The sequence below is a fragment of the Gossypium arboreum genome, chromosome 7 (assembly GCF_025698485.1).
Source record: "Gossypium arboreum isolate Shixiya-1 chromosome 7, ASM2569848v2, whole genome shotgun sequence".
NCBI classification, from domain to species: Eukaryota; Viridiplantae; Streptophyta; class Magnoliopsida; order Malvales; family Malvaceae; genus Gossypium; species Gossypium arboreum.
In genome coordinates, this window is record NC_069076.1 from 38,138,352 (window position 1) to 38,156,724 (window position 18,373).

The window sequence follows — 18,373 nt, forward strand, 5'->3', positions numbered from 1 at the left end:
GTATGATTATGTGAATGCGCATTAATGAAATGATGCATTTAACTATGTGAATGTATTGCTGTAATTAGAGTTGATTATATTCCTTGAGACTTACTAAGCATAAAAATGCTTACTCCGCCGCTTTGGCTCTCGATTTTCTAGATTTCGCCGATAGCAATCGGATTCGGGATCGTTGAAGTCGAAGTCATCCACACTATCAAGCCCCCATTTTGGTATAAATTCTTGGTTGAACTTGAAATGGCATGTATAGGACTACCCTTGTTTGTTAAATATGTGGTGATGTAAGTATGTACGGCCATGCGAAAATGGCTCGAAAAGGAACATGAACTTAGAATAATTGTGGTTTGTATGTATATATTTGGTGTCATGATGTGGCTATGGCTTGGAAATGGGAATGTTGGTCATATGATCAGCCATTGGCATGGTTAAAATGATCATATATGAACCTATGTATGGCAAAGACTAGTTGGTTCATGGAGACTACCAAATAGGTAAGACCTACCTTAAAAACAGATGCTGCCAGCTGCAGTGACGTGAATGTGAAAATCACCAAAATTCGTAGAAATGGAATTAAATAGTGAATAAGCTATGTAAATGAACCTTGATGAGTCTATTTTCATATGGAAGAAACGAAATGGTCATAGGAGTTACATGTTAAGAGATATTAATGCTATTGTGAGACAGGGCCAGAACGGTTTCTGGGTTCCCTGTCGCAACTTTAAAAATTTACTATAAATTATACAGAAAGAATTAGGCGACATACCTTATATGTACAGATTCCATTTTGAGTCTAGTTTCATTAGAAACAAACGACACCAGCATTAAAGCCCTGTACAGAGAGATATTCAAGTTATACCGCGCGAAGGTCAGAGCAGTCGATCCCTGTAACATGGGTGACTTTAACTAATAAACTGTACCAATTGGCCCATCCAAAAATTCTAGAAATAAATCCATGGATGGATATATGAGTCAAAATTCAGGGAAAATTTACGAAACCAGTTTTCGAGTTTTGAAACTCGAGATATGATTTTTAAGGCGACGGTGATGCAGTCTTCCAGCCTGACTGGAAATGTCAAATTGGTGGGCAAACCATGTGAACTTGGCTTGTTAACCCCTCGTGTCCGACACCGGCAATGGTCTCAGGTTCGGGGTGTTACATGAAACAAAATCCATCGTCACTCGTTTCCATTTCCACTTCAGAACCATAATCGGTTGTAGCAAACTAGATGGCACTTGATGTTCAACTTTAACTTGCTGACAGATCAAACATTTAGAAACAAAATCATAGATATCTCTTTTCTTTCCGAACCACCAATAATGTTGTTTCAAATCATTATACATTTTCGTGCTACCCGGATGCACAGATAAATGACTACAGTGAGCTTCACCCAGAATCATTTGAATTAACTCTGGGTTTCTTAGAATACAAATTCGTTCTAGAAATCTCAAGAAATCATCTTTATCAACTCTGAATTTGAATTAACTCTGGGTTTCTTAGAATACAAATTCGATCTAGAAATCTCAAGAAATCATCTTTATCAACTCTGAATCAGACTCTACATCACACTCAGCTCGTTTAGCTAAAATCTCATTATCAATCTTCTGGGCTTCAATAATCTGTTATAAGAACAAAGGTCTTGCTTTTAATTCAGCTAAAACTGAACCATCATCAGATAGAACTAAATGAGCATTCATCGCACGCAAAGAAAATAACGGTTTTCGACTCAAAGCATCAGCAACAACATTTTCTTTTCCCGGGTGATAATCAATCACAAGTTCATAGTCTTTTAGTAGTTCTAACCATCTTCTCCGTCACAGATTTAAGTCTTTCTGAGTCATCAAGTACTTCAATCTCTTATAATCCGAATACACATGACATTTCTCACCAAACATGTAACGCCCCCATGCCCGAAACCATCACCGGAGTCAAGCTTGAGGTGTTACTAAACTTATCTTACCTTTTAAACAACTCTAAACCACTTATTTTAATTTTCAGAATAAACTATTTTTCTGTGTCATGGTTGCTTAAAAATTCATTTCTCGAGTTTCAAAACTCAAAATTAAGATCCGTAAATTTTTCCTGAAACTAGACTCATATATATATCTACAAATTTTTGTCTAGAATTTTTGACTTAGCCAATTAGTACAGTTTATTAGTTAAAGTTACCCCTATTTCAGAATTTGACTGCACTGACCTCTACTTACTACGAACCACTTTTCTCCCTGTAAAAAATTTATATCACTATACCGTTTGTTTCTATTAAAACTAGTTTCAATAAGGATTCTAACTATATAAATTACACCACCTAATTATTTTTTTAAAATGTATGGTGAATTTTAAAAGTTGGAACAGGGGATCCAGAAATTGCTCTAGCCCTATTTCACTAAAACTCAGATATCTTATAAAATACAAAACCTTTCCCTATTTTGCTTATTCCATATGAAAATAGACACAATTGGCTTTAATTTTATATATTATTCACCATCAAACCATGTCTATACAGTTTTTTTGTGATTTTTCAAAGTCACGTTATTTCTGATACTTGAATCCGTTTTTAAGTTACTTTCACATTTTCATAGTTTTCATGTGATAGTTACTACTTAATCATACATACTATTAAACATGTATATCATCAGCCATTCTATTAGCTAATCACTAGCAAGTATTTACACATCATTAATTGATCATATCATATCAAAAGAAACCAAGTTCCTATACATGCCATACACAAAATGAAACGTCTAACTATACCAATGTGATTTCTTCGATAGTGTGAACGTGTCTTCGACGTTTCCTTCGATCCCCGAGTGGCTTGATAAAAACTATAAGAAAAAGAAAATAAAGAGAGTAAGCACTAGGCTTAGTAAGCTTACAAGCAAATAAATTACAACATTCAACATAATGAATAATTATACATAATGTCACCGAGCCTCATAAACTTTCTTTACTTCTCATTTTCTACCTTCTTTTTTACTCACTTACCTTCTTTCTTACCTGACCTTTCACTATTCATAAATATAATCTACCTTCCCTTTTGCTGATAATTCACGTAATTTAACGTGTACAATGACCCGTTGAACCACTTGGAATACTAAGGATACTAGGGTCGTTCCTGTCTATCAATATCTCGCTAATGCCATGTCTTCGACATGGACTTACATGAATTATTCACTCTCCAATACCATATATATATCTAATATGGGCTTACATGGCTCATTCCTATCTCCAAAGCCATATATCTGATATGGACTTACATGGCTCATTTCATCTCTCTCCGTCTCCTGTCAACCCCAATATCCTAACATTCCTAAGGTCCAAAAGGGGCTTCCTAATGCTTTTTCTCTGTCACTTCGCCTTTAATTAGACTTTAAATATTCTCAAAAAATAAGTATATAAATGCTGGAAATTGACAATAATAATGTAAAATAAAATAATATTGCATTTATTTACTGTAAACTTACCTCGATACAAAATGTGACTGAACTTTACAATTTAGTCCTTTACTTTTTCTCTTCCCCGATCTACTCCCGAATTTCACTCTTCTTGATCTATAAGAGCAAATTTAACTTATTTAATATTCACATTTATCAAAACAGTACTTTACTCAAACTTTGGAAAAATTACAATTTTTCCCCTAAACTTTTGCATATTTACACTTTTGCCCCAAATCTCGTAAATTAAACTTTAGCCTATTTTCTTATGTTTTATGACATACTGATCGTTTTTCCCTTCTATAGCAAAATCAAATTCTCACTCTAACATATACTTATGACTATTAGGTATTTTTACCGATTAAGCCCTTTTACTCATTTTTACCTAAAACCGAGTAGAACAAGTTGTCTAACATAATCTAAGGCCTCATATTCTATCATAAAACATCAAAATAAACACTTTTCACCTATGGGTATTTTTCCAAATATGAACCCTAACTTAAATTATTGCTAGCATAAGCTTTATCGAGCTATCGGGACTCCGAAAACGTAAAGAACATTAAAAACGGGGCTTGGAATCACTTACTATGGAGCTTGAAAGCTTGAAACAAACCCTAGCTATGGAGAACCCTTGAAATTTCGTGCTAATGAAGAAGATGATGAATTTTGTGTTATTTTTCCCTTTTTATTTCATTTAATATCCAAATGACCAAAATGCCCTTCCTTATTAAACTTTCAAAAATTCCATCCATGTCCAATTTTGTCCATGAACTTAGAAATTGGTCAAATTGTTATTTAAACCCTCCTAATTAATATTCCAAAGCAATTTCATACTAAAAACTTCTAGAATGCAAGTTTTGCAAATTATTCGATTTAGTCCCTAATCTCAACTTAAGCACTTTATGCATAGAATTTCATCATGAAATTTTCACACAATTATGCAATCATATCATGAACCTCAAAATAATAATAAATTAAATTTTTCTACCTCATATTTGTGGTTTCGCAACCACTGTTCCGTTTAGGCCCTATTTCGGGATGTTACAAAACAAGTAATGACGCAAATCTTTAGAGCAAACACAATCACAGCTAACTCAAGATCGTGCGTCAGATAGTTCTTTTCGTGCGGCTTCAATTGTCTCGAAGCATAAGCAATAACTTTTCCTTCTTGCATTAGAACACATCCTAGACCAATCAACGAAGCATCGTTGTAAATTACAAATTCTTTACCTAATTCAGGATGTACTAATATCGGAGCTTCAGTCAACAAAGTCTTCAACTAATCAAAACTGTTCTGACATTTTTCAGACCATTCAAACTTCACATCTTTCTGTAGCAGTTTTGTCAACGGAGTCGCAATTATAGAAAACCTTTCACGAATCTTCTATAGTAAATAGCAAGTCCCAGAAAACTACGGACTTCAGATACATTCCTCGGAGGTTTCCAATCCAAAATAGCTAAAATTTTGCTCAGATCAACTCTAATACAAGAGGCTGATACAATATGACCCAGAAAACCAACTTCTCGCAACCAGAACTCACATTTACTGAATTTTTCATACAACTGTTTATCTCGCAGAGACTGTAACTCTATTCTCAGATGCTCAGCATGTTCAGATTTGTCACGTGAATAAATCAATATGTCATCAATGAATACCACAACAAATCGTTCTAAATACGGTCTAAAAATTCTATTCATCAAATCCATAAAGATAGCAGGTGCGTTAGTCAATCCGAAAGGCATAACTAAGAATTCATAGTCGTCATACCTTGTTCTGAAAGCAGTCTTCGGAATATCTGAGTCTTTCACTCGAAGCTAATAATAGCTTGATCTTAAATCTATTTTCAAAAACACAGTAGCTCCTTTCAATTGATCAAATAAATCATCAATTTGGGGCAGGGGATACTCTTGACAGTCACCTTGTTCAATTGACAATAATCTATACACATTCTCATCATACCATCTTTCTTTTTCACAAATAGAACCGAGCACCCCAAGGTGAGAAACTCAATCTAACAAACCCTCAATCGGTCAACTCTTGCAACTGAGACTTTAATTCTTTTAGTTCAGTCAGATACATTTGGTACAGAGCTATCGAAATCAGAGTAGTACCAGATACCAATTCTATGCCAAATTCTACCTCTCTAACTAGAGGTAATCCCGGAAGCTCTTTAGGAAATACATCAGGGAACTCACAGACAATAGGTACAGATTCAACTTTCTTTTCTAACACTCTTGAACCAATCACATATACAAAATAAGTTTCACAACCCTTTCGCACAATACTCAAACCTTTCATCGATGATATTACAGCAGGCAATCCATTCAAATCACTAGATTCAATTCTGACTATTTCATCATTCTTGCATCTCATATCAATAATTTTTCATTTGTAGTTCACCACAGTATCATGCAAAGTTAACCAATCCTTACCCAGAATTATATCAAACTCATCGAAAGGAAGTAACATCAACAATTATCTCGAAACATTAACGGACAGTTCTTGTAGACTTTATCAACTAGAACACATCTGCTTAGGGGGTTCGAAACTCTAATTACAAATTCAATAGACTCTACAGGAAAAGTCTTACTGTTCACTAAGTTCATACATATATATGAATGCGTTGATCCAGGATCTAACAAAGTAATCACAGAAGTATCGTAGAGAGTAAATGTACCAGTAATCACATCTGGTGATAAAGCTTCCTCGCAAGCTCAAATAGCATAGGCTCTGGCAGGTGCACAAGCCTTAGATCTAATAGCTGTGTCTTTCATTCCTCTCTGACTACCGCTTACACTTCCCAAATTTTTGGAAGGTCTACCCCAAGAAACATTACCACTCTGCCTCGGATTCTGAACATTATCTTTTTCAGCTAAATCTGGGCAATCTTTAATAAAATGATCTCTTGAACCACAACTATAACAAGCTCGGTTATTAATTTTTCCCCAGCATTCACCAAAGTGTCATCTTCCACATTGATCACACTCAGGCTTTTCATTCTTTGCATTATCAACACTGGCAATAGACGTGGCTGAAGATTTGAAATTTGATTCCGATCTAGCACAATCTCTGTTCGAATGTCCCACACTAGCCTTTGAATGACTGCAATCATCTCTAAAATTCTTGGATCAAGACTGAAATGATTTGCCCAATGATCTCTTTCGTACCTCTCTAGCTTCAAAATCAGCCTTTCTTTTCTCTTTCCTAATATCTTCAGCTTTACATGCTCGTTCAACAAGCACCACAAATTCTTTGATTTCCAGCATCCCAACTAGCAAACGAATATCTTTATTCAAACCATCTTCAAATCTCTTGCACATTACTACTTCTGAAGATATACATTCTCGGGCATATTGGCTCAACCTCACAAATTCCTACTAGTATTCTGTGATAGACATGTGGCCTTGTTTAAGCTTGAGAAACTCTTTGCACTTCTGATCAATGAATCTCTAACTAATGTATTTCTTCCAGAATTTAGCTTGGAAGAAATCCCATGTAACTCGTTCACTTGGAACCACAGACGTCAAAGTTTTCCACCAGTGGTACGCCGTGTCTCACAGAAGTGAAACGGTACATTTTATACATTCTTCTAGACTCAATGACAACTCATCAAACACTCTTATTGTGTTCTCTAACCAGAACTCGACTTTTTTAGCATCATCGTTTGTTGTAGCTCAAAACTCTTCAGCCCAATATTTTCTAATCTTATCAACTAGTGGTCTACTTAACTGTATCGAATTCACTGGTGGCATCATAGGAGTTTGAGGAGAATTAACCGGGGGTGGAGGCTGTTGTACAGCCGGATTAGTTCTAATATATTGAGTGAACCAATCATTCATCATCAGATAGAAGGCTTGTTTTGCCTCACCATCACGGCTACTTATAGCTCGTCGAGAATCAGCTTGCACCATCCCTTGTGCGGGAGCAGGCGTATTGCTTTCAACATCGTCTACTACAGCTCTATTGGGATCCATTTGATATATAAAACCCCATTTCAATGTCAAAATTCATCACACTATCGCAATTCATAAATATGGCATGTATAGCTAGACTCACATATGTTATGGTAGTCCTAGAAACGACTAAACCATAACTCTGATACCAATAAAATGTAACACCCCTAACCCGTAACCGTCGCCGGTATAAGTTAAGAGGCATTACTAAACTCATAACACAAACCACAATAATTGAATATCAAATATTATCTCATTGCGGTAAATCTCATTCATTCACATTCATTAAGAACGTAAAAGCGAGTGTACAATACTTAAAAATGCGTCCGGCACCAAATGAAAACATATGAAAGTTTCAGAACTTAAAAAAGTTTTCAACTTTTAAAAGGTTACATGCCCGTGTGTCAAAGCCTTGCCAAAACAGGGCATAGCTACTACCCACACAGCTAGACCACACGCCTGTGTGTCTAGCCCATATACTATGCACACGCCCGTGTCCAGGCTGTATGCTAGGTCGTGCCAAAAATAGGGGGTACTCTATCTGTGACGTCAGCATACCAATTAAGATCACACAGCCAGACCACACGCCTGTGTGTCTTGGCCGTGTTCGAGCCTGACTTACAATTGTAGGGTACCCCAGGGGACGCACGATGTGACACCCCTAATGTGACCCTAGTCGGAGAGTGGTTTCGGGACCACGAAACCGAGTCACAAGAATAATTAAGTGTTATATTCCGTGCTTATTGTATGTGGAATTGGTATGCGTAAATATTTCGTGTCTCGATTTTTATTAATTAGGTGCAAATTTATAAGAAAGGACCCATGTGCTAGGACTTGAAAATGTGATAGGTGTATTTTAAGTGGCCTAATAATGCATGAAGTGAAATAAATGGAGTTGCATGTCAATTATCCCATTCCCTAAGGTGGATGGCCATGACAAATTATAAGGGAAACATGTTCCCAACATGTTTTACTAATGGATGATGTTAGAAATGATAAAATAAGAGTATGAAAAAAAAAAAGTGTTCATTCTTCTCCATAGGCTTGGCCGAATGTCCTAAGGAAAGAAAAGAAAAATTTGTTCATCCTTTCTCATCTTCTTGGCGAAAATACTAAGGAAAAGGGGAGGATTTTGCTTCATGCTTGGGTTGGAAGAGACCTAGAGGGAGATTTGGCTAAGTTTACATCAAGATTAAGGTATGTATGAGGTTGTGTTGGGAGTTTCATGCATGGTTTGGTTACTAATTTGATGTGCATGTTAGCCATGGCTCAAATCCTTGTTATGCCATGGAAATGGTATTTGGCCAAAGTTGTTATGGTGATAAAGCCATTGCATGCTAAGTGTGAAGCTTGATGATGATGCATGCAATGATGGATTGTCTACTCTTGAGTAAGATTTTGAGTTTTCGTTTTTGTGTTTAACCATGATTGAAGTTGAATGGAGCATGATTTTCATATTCGCCATGATGCATTCATGAACATGGTTCATGCTTCTTGCATGTTAGTTAAAATTTGTATTTTGGATGGCTATGAACATCTTGAAATTCGCCATGCTCATATTGTATATATATGTTTGCACATGATGTTTTGGCTATGAAGTAAGTGATGAATATATTGGTTTAAAGAAGAAGATGTGGAAGAATGCTTGTGAAATTGCAAGCACAATTCGCCTAGCACACATATAAGTGCTTGATGCTATATTATAAGTTTTAATACAATGTGCAAAGCATTAACTAGTAAAATGCATGCTGTTTTTGTGAGGTATTAAGTGCAAAATTGACCTCAACATGTACATGAATATTCGCCTTGAGTAGCCTATTGAAGGCCTTAGCTTTTCCTTGATGCTCAAATAAATTGTATTGAATTGCTTGATGTAGTATAAAATGTGCATGACCATTGTGTATTCAAGCTAAAGAGTGGCCATATGACCATTTAAAACTCCTTGTCATATTCGCCATAAGCAAGCACAATGAGGTTTTAATAAATTGAATTTGTTTGAATTAGCTCAAGAGCTAAGAGGGCCACAATTGGACAAGGGAAGGAAAAGGTGATCGAATAGCCGAAAAAGCCGTTCGACAACATCCGAGGTAAGTCCTCAAGAAGTGACCTTACTTGAATTATGTGAGATGAAGTATGGATGTGTATGATTATTGATTTATGTGTATGAGAAATTGAATGATACCCGGGCTAAGTCCCAAGGCGAATATGCTTGTGAATATATGTGCGTTTGAGCCTTAGTAACTGAAAATGAAATATGTATGTCCAATGATTATTGATGTATGTGTACATGAGAAATTGAATGATATCCGGCTAAGCCCAAGACAATTATGTTGAAATTATATCCGGTTAAGACCAAGGCAATTGTGCTAGTGGCTATATCCGGCTAAGACCAAGGCATTCGTATGAAGTTATTCTATCCGGCTAGGACCAAGGCATTTGTGCACGTGATTATATCCGGTTATATTCAAGAATCTTGGGCTGGAGGTGAGTGTTGGTTGCTGTAATGAATTCAATTAGTACACTCGAAAAGCCCAAAGGATAAGGTACGTTATATGTGCATTGAAAGTCGACATGTTTGAGCAACATTCGCTCAACCGACTAATGAATTTCAGTTATTGAATTGATTGATACTTTGTGAAATTATATAATGATGAAGTGTGAAGTAAGAATGTGTATCAATGAAATGATGCATTTGGCTATGTGAATGTATTGCTGTAATTAGAGTTGATTATATTCCTTGAGACTTACTAAGCATAAAATGCTTACCCGTTGCTTTGGCTCTCGTTTTCTAGATTTCGCTCAAGCAATCGGATTTGGGATCGTTGAAGTCGAAGTCATCCACACTATCAAGCCTCCATTTTGGTATAAATTTTGGTTGAACTTGAAATGGCATGTATAGGACTACCCCTTGTTGGTTAAATATGTTGTGATGTATATATGTACGGCCATGCTAAAATGGCTCAAAAAAAGAAGCATGAACTTAGACTAATTGTGGTTTGTATGTATATATTTGGTGTCATGATGTGGCTATGGCTTGAAATGGGAATGTTGGTCATATGATCAGCCATTGGCATGGTTAAAATGATCATATATGAACCTATGTATGGCAAGACTAGTTGGTTCATGGAGACTACCAAATAGGTAAGACCTACCTTAAAACAGATGCTGCCAGCTGCAGTGACGTGAATGTGAAAATCACCAAAATTCGTAGGAATGGAATTAAATAGTGAATAAGCTATGTAAATGAACCTTGATGAGTCTATTTTCATATGGAAGAAACGAAATGGTCATAGGAGTTACATGTTAAGAGATATTAAAGCTATTGTGAGACAGGGCCAGAACGGTTTCTGGGTTCCCTGTCGCAACTTTAAAATTTACTATAAATTATCCAAAAGAATTAGGAGACATACCTTATATGTACAGATTCCATTTTGAGTCTAGTTTCATTAGAAACAAACTACACCAGTATTAAAGCCCTGTACAGAGAGATATTCAAGTTATACCGCGCGAAGGTCAGAGCAGTCGATCCCTGTAACATGGGTGACTTTAACTAATAAACTGTACCAATTGGCCCAACCAAAAATTCTAGAAATAAATCCATGGATGGATATATGAGTCTAAATTCAGGGAAAATTTACGAAACCAGTTTCCAAGTTTTGAAACTCGAGATATGATTTTTAAGGCGACAGTGACGCAGTTTTCCAGCCTGACTGAAAATGTCAAATGGATGGGCAAAACAAGTGAACTTGGCTTGTTAACCCCTCGTGTCCGACACCGGCGATGGTCTCGGGTTCGGGGTGTTACACACGACCGTGCAACATAATCGTGTGTCACGCATGCCTGAGACACACGCCTGTGTCTCTGCCCATGTAGAGAAAAATAGGCCATTTAAATAGCCAATTTGCCACCCCAATTTGGTCATCCTACAAGCAAAGGAAACTAACATATTTATATCACCATTTCAGCCAAATTCAGCACCAAAACATAACCCTTTTCATATCATATAGTAGTCACCAAAATTCATACCCATAAACCTTAACAATTCATACCAAGCATAAGGTAATATCATACCAAAGCATTTCCTTCCATACATCATTCAATCTCAACTTAATCTTACCAGACTACCAACGAAAACAACTACAATTTCATATTATCATCACATACTATGAACCATTATCAACCATGAGTTCAAGCACAAATTAGCCAAGTCACATGGTTAAGCATATACATTACAAAACATACTTCTCACACTACTAGCCTATACATACCATACTTCATAAATATGCATTTTCAAAAGTACTGAAATGAGGTTCGATAGTGTGGTGACGATCCTGGACGATCCCTGAGCTTGCAGTAGCTTCGATATTTATAAAACAATGTAAACACACACAAAGAAAGCTTTCAAAAGCTTAGTAAGCTCGTACCAAAACATCAACAATATAAAATATGAAACGTCAATACATAAGTAAGTATAATTTCTCAATTAATCCATCAAGTCCATGCTAACAACAACTATATGTTTATACAAATTCAATAAACTTTTATACATTTTACCACCTACCACATAGGTATTATACTTACCGGAACATTTTCATGTTCATTCGTTTACAATCTCACCTCTTGTTAGAATACTTTAAGACTTTCCAATGATCACCAATGCTTTAATTATCCGCACACTTAGTGTTTAATGACTAGCCGAAGCTAGAACTATTTCGCATACTTAGTGCCATCTCAACTAACCGAAGCTAAGTCGGTATCGCACACTTAGTGCCTTTAGTAGCCGAAGATAATTTAAATCACACACTTAGTGCCAAATACTTTCGATTCATCATCATATTCATCCAATTCAATTATATACAATCCATGTATAATAAAGGCATCAAAACCTACTTAACATCATATGTTAAGTACGAGCTTACCTCGTACTCGGAATTTATCGACTTGGATCGTTTATTCTACAACCTTTGATTTCCCTCGGTCTAAGTCGAAATTCCTCTTTTCTTGATCTATATGTATTCAAAATTAACCCTTTTATTCACCAAATCATTCAAAAAAATCCATATACGCACAATTAGGGTACTTTGTAAAATAGCCCTCACATTTTCACATTTCGGCACTTTAGTCCCTAATTAACAAAATCACAAAATACACAAAATTTTCTTGTACACAAGCTTATCTAATTTTCATGACTCTTATACAAGTCCATAAATTTCATTTATTTCACATGTTATGTAACAACCCGACTTAGACCTTAATCAGAACAGAGGTTTCGGGACCATGAATCCGAGTCAGAAAAATATTTAAAAATTATTTTCTATGTTTATTTTGTGTGAATTTATATCTGTAAAATTTTCATGATTTAATTTTGTCGTTTAGTTGTCCGATTAAATAAAAGGACTTAATCGTGTAAAATAAAAATTAGGTGGTTATTTCTAAAATGGGCTAATTTGCACTTGGCTTTTTAAATGAAAGCCTTAAAGTTGTAATAAGCCCAAAATTAAGTGTAATGGACGGCATTAACATAGAATATAAAATTTCATTATTGTTTCATTAAGGGTAAAATGGGAAATGGAATAAAAAGTTATAATATAACATATTATAACGTATAATAAAATCATTTTCATCATTTTTCATCTCCTAATTACCGAAACTTAAGAGAAGAATAACCACCTAGGGTTCGGCCATCTATTTAGCTCAATCAAGGTTTATTTTCTTGTCGGTTTTTAATAATTTCTACATTTTCGAGATCGTTGCTTCGAGTACTACAAAACCCATGCTTGAATTTTTAATTTTGATGAATATTTTGAGTTGTGCCATTGTTGATAGCTTGTGATTTTTGTTGTTTGATGATGAAAAATGAAAGATATGTTTTAGATTAACATATTTTGTATTGGAATTTTTGATGATTTTGAGTAATTAGGACTATATGGGCTTCTATAGACATGGGTAATATTTGGCCTAGCTTGGGTATGGAGAAATTTGGTGTATTTTGTGTTTTGTGCAATAGGGACTAAATTGTAAAAATTATAAATGTCAGGGGTAAAATGGTAATTTTCCCATTTATGTGTTTTTGGACTAAATTGAATGAAAATATGTTTTAATGAGCTTAATTTAAATATGTTTAGATCAAGAACCAAAAAAATCGAATTTGGACCGGGGAAAAATGAAAGTTGTCGACTAGCAGCCCCGTCCCGTTTTACGACGTCGGAGGTAAGTTTATAAGCAAATAGACGTGTTTATTGATAGTCTAATATTATAATTGCATACTATTATTGTAACACCCCGAACCCGAGACCATCGCCGGTGTCGGACACGAGGGGTTAGCAAGCCAAGTTCACTTGTTTTGCCCATCCATTGGACATTTCCAGTCAGGCTGGAAAAACTGCGTCACTGTCGCCTTAAAAATCATATCTCGAGTTTCAAAACTCGGAAACTGGTTTCGTAAATTTTCCCTGAATTTAGACTCATATATCCATCCATGGATTTATTTCTAGAATTTTTGGTCGGGCCAATTGGTACAGTTTATTAGTTAAAGTCACCCATGTTACAGGGATCGACTGCTCTGACCTTCGCGCGGTATAACTTGAATATCTCTCTGTACAGGGCTTTAATGCTGGTGCCGTTTGTTTCAAATGAAACTAGACTCAAAATGGAATCTGTACATATAAGGTATGTCGCCTAATTCTTTGTGGATAATTTATAGTAAATTTTTAAAGTTGCGACAGGGAACCCAGAAACCATTCTGGCCCTGTCTCACAATAGCTTTAATATCTATTAACCTGTAACTCCTATGACCATTTCGTTTCTTCCATAAGAAAATAGACTCATCAAGGTTCATTTACATAGCTTATTCACTATTTAATTCCATTCCTATGAATTTTGGTGATTTTTCACATTCACGCCACTGCAGCTGGCAGCATCTGTTTTAAGGTAGGTCTTACCTATTTGGTAGTCTCCATGAACCAACTAGTCTTGCCATACATAGGTTCATATATGATCATTTTAACCATGCCAATGGCTGATCATATGACCAACATTCCCATTTCCAATCCATAGCCACATCATGACACCAAATATATACATACAAACCACAATTAGTCTAAGTTCATGCTTCCTTTTCGAGCCATTTTCGCATGGCCGTACATACTTACATTACAACATATTTAACAAACAAGAGGTAGTCCTATACATGCCATCTCAAGTTCAACCAAAAATTTATACCAAAATGGAGGCTTGATAGTGTGGATGACTTCGACTTCAACGATCCCGAATCCGATTGCTATCGAGCGAAATCTAGAAAACTGAGAGCCAAAGCAGCGGATTAAGCATTTTTATGCTTAGTAAGTCTCAAGGAATATAATCAACTCTAATTACAGCAATACATTCACATAGTTAAATGCATCATTTCATTAATGCACATTCACATAATCATACTTACTTCACCATCCCAACTCTTATGTTCATACACAAATAACGGCTTCATTAAGGCCGATAACTCGTTCCATCATAGGAGCGGATATTCACACGCCTACTCCTAGCGCGCATAAGCACACACCGCACTTACCTTGTCATTGGGAAATTTCACAAGTGCATTAGCTGAAATTTTCCAGCAAGCTTATAATTTTCAAATCACATACCTTCGAGTTTAACCGGATGTCGCTACTCGATCAATCGCCTTGGGACATAGCCCGGTTATGGTAACCCGCACCAAGGCCTACGGGACTTAACCCGGATATCACGATTTGCACAAATGCCTTCGGGTCTTAGCCCGGATAGAATGACTCGCACGAATGCCTTGGTCTTAGCCCGGATGTAGCCACTCGACAATTGCCTTCGGTCTTAACCCGTTATAATTTCCAGCATAATTGTCTTAGGGCTTAGCCCGGATATCATTCAATTTCTCATGCACACATACATCAATAATCATTGGACATACATATTTCATTTTCGTTACTAAGGCTCAAACACAATTATAATCATTAGCATATTCGCCTTCGGGACTTAGCCCGGTGGAATTCAAATACTCATACACACATAATCAATAATCATACACATCCATATTTCATCTCACATAATTCAAGTAAGGTCACTTCTTGAGGACTTACCTCGGATGTTGTCGAACGGCTTTTACGGCTATTCGATTACTTTTTCCTTCCCTTGTCCAATTGTGGCCCTCTTAGCTCTTGAGCTAATTCAAACAAATTCAATTTATCAAAACCTCATTGTGCTAGCTTATGGCGAATATGACAAGGAATTTAAATGGTCATATGGCCACCCTTTAGCTTGAATACACAATGGTCATGCACATTTTATACTACATCAAGCAATTCAATACAATTTATTCGAGCATCAAGGAAAAGCTAAGGCCTTCAATAGGCTACCCAAGGCGAATATTCATGTACATGTTGAGGTCAATTTTGCACTTAATACCTCACAAAAACAGCATGCAATTTACTAATTAATGCTTTGCACATTGTGGCTCAAAACTTATAATATAGCATCAAGCACTTATATGTGTGCTAGGTCAATTGTGCTTGCAATTTCACAAGCATTCTTCCACATTTTCTTCTTTAAACCAATATATTCATCACTTAGTTCATAACCAAACATAATGTGCAATCATATATATGCATATATGAGCATGGCCGAATTTTCAAGGTGTCCATAGCCATCCAAAACACAAATTTTAACTAACATGCAAGAAGCATGAATCATGCTCAAGAATGCATCATGGCGAATATGACAATCATGCTCCTTTTCAATTTCAATCATGATAAAACAAAGAGAAAACTCAAAATCTTACTCAAGAGTAGACAATCCATCATTGCATGCATCATCATCAAGCTTCACACTTAGCATGCAATGGCTTTATCACCATAACAACTTTGGCCAAATACCATTTCCATGGCTTAACAAAGATTTGAGCCATGGCTAACATGCACATCAAGTTAGCAACCAAAGCATGCATGAAACTCCTAACACAACCTCATACATACCTTAATCTTGATGCAAACTTAGCCAAATCTCCTTCTAGATCTCTTCCAAACCAAGCATGAAGCAAAAATCCTCCTTCTTCCTTAGTTTTGGCTCAAAGAAAGGATGAACAAAATTTTTTCTTTCCTTCTCTACAACTCACGGCAATGGGGGATTACCACACTCACACACATTTTTTTTTCATTTTTTATCACCCATACACCTTTGTTTATTATTTCACCCTAATGCACCAACAAAACATGTTTCATGACATGTTTAGCCCATCCTCCCTTGTCATGGCCGCCACCACCTATAAAGGGGAATTTGACATGCAAGTCCATTATTTTGCATGCATGCTTTAATTAGTCATCACACATTTCCTATCATACTTTCAAAGTTCATTACTAAGTCCTTTCTTGTGGAATTCACCCTTATAACACTAAATCAATCATCATAAAATGTCATACATGAGCACACACATATTATAGGCATCAAAATAAATTTTTAATTATTTTTATGCCTCGGTTTTGTGGTCCCGAGACCACCTTCCGACTAGGGTCAATTTTGGGCTGTCACAATTATGAAATTTTATAATTAAATTATGCTAAGGCCGAATATGTTAAATTTGGCTATGACATTTCCTAGTTCGATTCGACCGAGATGCGACGTCTGAAAGCCCCGTATAAAGCTTAGGAATAGCCAGGATACATATGTCATGAATAGGATTCTGATATATGTGTGCGAGTAAGACCATGGCATCGATTTTTGATTTTCGATACGTGTTTACTAGTAAGACCCTGTCTGGGATAGTGGCATCGTTTTGTGGCTATATGTAAGACCACGTCTGGGACGTTGGCGTTGTACGATTTATGTGATGTTTTGAGTGTCTTATCCAGTTCCGAATGGTTCATCGGGCAATGATAAGCTATATTTGAATATGTAAAATGAGCCATGTGCCAGGTATGGATTAATTTGTTACCAAGTCAAGGTAAAGACAGTAAGTAATTAATATTTGATACAATGACTTATTGAATAAGTATGGATGGTGAAATTATATTATAGTAATTGAAATTGGTAAGGATATACATAATTGTACTGTAATTGTCTTCGAACGATATGTGATATGATTATTAATGATACCAAGTACATTTGGTCATTTGGATAATGTATATATAATGATATATATTATGATGCTTGAATAGAAGTTATGAATATAAGTGAATTCAGTTGTTAAATGATATCTTGGCTTCGTAAATGAAGTATGTATCACTTGTGTTGGTAACATAAGTATTCGGCCAAGGTGAGGATTTTATATAAGAATGAAATATCATGAATGAATGTGGTAGATTGAGAATAAACATACTCATATCAAAGTAGTTCGGTTAAATTTATTATGAGATTGTTATATTATTAGTTTGTTTATTTGATTATAGCTTACTAAGCTATAATAGCTTATCGTGTGAATGTTTGTTTCTGTTTTATAGATTTTGAGAAGTCAAGTTACAAGCTCGGGGAATCGTCTGCGAAGCTCATCGCACTATCATCTATTTTGGGTACTTTTATAAGTTAAATTAAAGATTATGGCATGTATAGGCTAAAGTATGTTTTGGAAATGTTGAATTTTTGGTTATGTATAAAGCCATGCGAAAATGGCTAAATTCTTAAATTGGTTTGGTTGTGTTCTTGATTGTGGCTATTTCTTTACTTGAATTTGGTTATGTATGATCATGGTATGATCTCATTAGGGTTAATATGTTGTGAATGAATGAATCAATAGTTAAGCTTATGTGTATTATGTGGGTTAAAATAGTGGATGGTTTAGGTAACAGCTATAGTTGATTCGGTAATGGTTTTTGCATGAGTAAAAAAATATATAAGTGAAATGGTTTTTATATTTTCCTAAAGTGTTAATATATGCATTTGTGCTAAGGAATATTCGGCTATGTTTAGGTGTGATTTGGTTTGATTTTGTTACATGTATTATATGTTATGTTTGGCTGGTTGGAGTGTATTC

General features: G+C 35.7%; 1 long non-coding RNA gene across 1 annotated transcript; it reads left to right on the plus strand.

The window, feature by feature from the left end:
* Window positions 1–13,509: 13,509 nt before the first annotated feature.
* On the plus strand, window positions 13,510–18,145 carry LOC128295242 (uncharacterized). The gene is made up of 3 exons (XR_008285585.1): window positions 13,510–13,596; window positions 13,990–14,055; window positions 17,844–18,145. It is a non-coding gene; the product is annotated as an uncharacterized LOC128295242 (long non-coding RNA).
* Window positions 18,146–18,373: the final 228 nt, after the last annotated feature.